This window comes from Lagopus leucura, unplaced genomic scaffold (genome assembly GCF_019238085.1).
Source record: "Lagopus leucura isolate 7727_CA_CO unplaced genomic scaffold, USGS_WTPT01 Super-Scaffold_100002, whole genome shotgun sequence".
Lineage (NCBI taxonomy): Eukaryota > Metazoa > Chordata > Aves > Galliformes > Phasianidae > Lagopus > Lagopus leucura.
The window spans coordinates 69,706,729-69,709,014 of record NW_024962263.1 but is presented as its reverse complement, the minus strand read 5'-3'; the positions used below and the strand labels follow the sequence as shown (position 1 = coordinate 69,709,014).

Sequence of the window (2,286 nt, the reverse complement as noted above, 5' to 3'; positions counted from 1 at the left end):
AGGCCAGATTGAATGGGGCCCTGGGCAGCCTGGTCTAGTATAAAATGGGGAGGTTGGTTGCCCTGCATGTGGCAGGGGGGACTGGAGTTTCAAGATCCTTGAGGTCCTTTCCAACCTTGGCCATTTTGTGATTCTGGGAACAGGACAAGGAGAAATGCTTTTAAGATGGAAAAGGGCAGATTTAGACTAGATATCAGGAAGAAATTCTTTACTGTGAGCAGAGTGAGGCACTGGAACAGGTTGCCCAGTGAGGTTATGAATGCCCCTTTCTTGGAAGCATTCCAGGCCAGGCTGGACAAGGCTGTGAGCAACCTGGTCTAGAGGGAGGTGTCCCTGCCTATAGCAGAGGGTTGGAACTAGGTGATCTTCAAGGTCTCTTCCAACCCAAACCATTCCATCGTTCTATGATTCTATGAAGCATTACATAGATCAGGAGGCTGCAATCTTCTCTCTGAGCCAGCACTATCAAGCATCATGGCACAGGTCAGTCTGACACTCCAAGTACTGTCTTCTGAAACAGCGATACACACTTATTAAAGATGCCACAACCACCTCTGCAAGTCTGCAAAGCACCGCCCAGGCTGGGTCTCCAGGGCAGCTCCGTGGCATGCCGCGAGCCCCGCTGTCCCTCCCCTCCGGTCACACCGGCCGCGGGCAGCCTTGTGCTTGTGCTGCAGGCCGGCAAAGCACCTGCAGGCTGCGCGCTGCAAACCTTCCCAGGTAAAGTCAGCTCCATGTTTGCACCGCTAGTAAAATACGGTCAGTTTTTCCCCTTACAGCGCATGCTACACGAGCTAGAGAAACGCGCGCGGGAGAACACGGCACCCGGAGAACTTCCTCAGCACCGCGCACTCCGAAGGGAAACCCTCCAGCGAGGCTATCTGCAGGACCTGATCTCTGAGCCGCCCGCACCCCGCAAGGCCCCCCGCCTCCCTCGGCCCGCCGCCGCAGCCCCCGGCTCGGCCGCCCCTCACTCGGCGGGGCCCAGAGCAGGACGGTCCCTCCGCCGCGCGGGGCCCCGGGCCGGGGGTAACAGCGGCCGTGCTGTTCCCCGGAGCGGCGGGGCAGGGCGGCGCGGAGCTTACCTGCGAGCTGAGGGGCCGCTCCGCTGGACGGCGGGCACAGGCCGGCAGCGAGCGCGGGAGCCTCCTCCCCTCGGCGCGGCCCCGGACAGCGCTCCCCTTCCCGCCCCCCCGGGAGCGCCTCGGGCTGAGGGGAGCCGCCGCCTCCCGGGCGGCCGCGGGCGGAGGAAGCCCCAGGGGAGGGAGCAGCCTGGCTGGCGAGAGGTTACCCCGGGAGCTGCCGGCGCCCTGAGGGACGCGGTCCCGCTCCTGCCCGCCCGCTCCGCCAGGCACGGGGCTGCGCTCCCGCCTGACGCGAGGGACGGAGCGGGGCAGGCAGCCCTCGCGTCGGCTCCGTCCTTCCCGCCGCTCCGCTGAGGGACGCAAGCTCCCGGCCGCGGTGTCCCCGTCTCACCCCCCTTCCAGCCCCTTTCCCGCAGCCGTCAGACCTGGCCCTGCCCCGGCCCAGGGGCTCTCCCTACACCACGGGAACGTGGAGCCTCCGCCGGCGGCGTGTGGGCCCGTGCTGCCTTCCAGGGAAGCCTACCAAAGGACGCGTTGGGGAATGGAAATCCCATTCCCCGCACGATGGGCCTCCGGGGCCAAGGCAAACAGTCCCCGGTGAATCATGCGGTGTGTCCGCCCCTGCCCGAGCTTGGAGGAGTCCCCTCAGGGAAAATGCTGCGAGAGGCGGTGGAATAAGCGAGTCGGGTGCAGGAGGACACCGCTGCTGAGCTGTCCCCGCAGCTGCACCGTCCGGCTGGAGAAAGCAGAGTGTGGCGTTTCTATCAGTAGTTTTACAAGGTTTTGCCACTTATGAAGAAGCAAAAAATTCTGCTTTGTTGCACAGCATTGTGATTTTTGTTCGCAAGTTGAAAACAAACAAAAAACAGTGAAAAGGAATGCAAAAGGCAAAGATGAAGTGGTTTCATCATCGTTTACGGACCTAAAATCACTAAGCCCTGCAAATCCAAGAACCATGCTGCATGGAGTGCCAGCCAAGGCAGTGCCGGTTCCCTGTCTTTCTTGAACTGAGGAGCCTGGAATTGGACACACAACTCCAAACGTGGCCTCACCAAGGCAGAGGAGAATGGAAGGATCAACTCCCTCAACCTGCTGGCCACACTCTAATGCACCCCAGGATACTACTGGCACTCTTGGCCACAAGAGAACACTGCTGATTCATGGCAAACGTTGTACACTAGGACACCCAGGTCCTTCTCTG

At 61.4% G+C, this 2,286-nt stretch overlaps 1 protein-coding gene across 6 annotated transcripts in view; it reads right to left on the bottom strand.

The window, feature by feature from the left end:
• The window catches only part of MATN2 (matrilin 2), a 65,989-nt gene extending 64,407 nt beyond the window's left edge, over window positions 1-1,582 (bottom strand). For 5 of the 6 annotated variants that reach the window (XM_042869768.1, XM_042869770.1, XM_042869774.1 and 2 more), the window contains exon 1: window positions 1,086-1,165. The gene's annotated coding sequence lies outside the window, so the exon portion shown is untranslated. Of the gene's footprint in view, window positions 1-1,085; window positions 1,166-1,510 lie in introns of those variants that run through there. The other variant, XM_042869769.1, reaches the window with a different exon arrangement.
• Window positions 1,583-2,286: the final 704 nt, after the last annotated feature.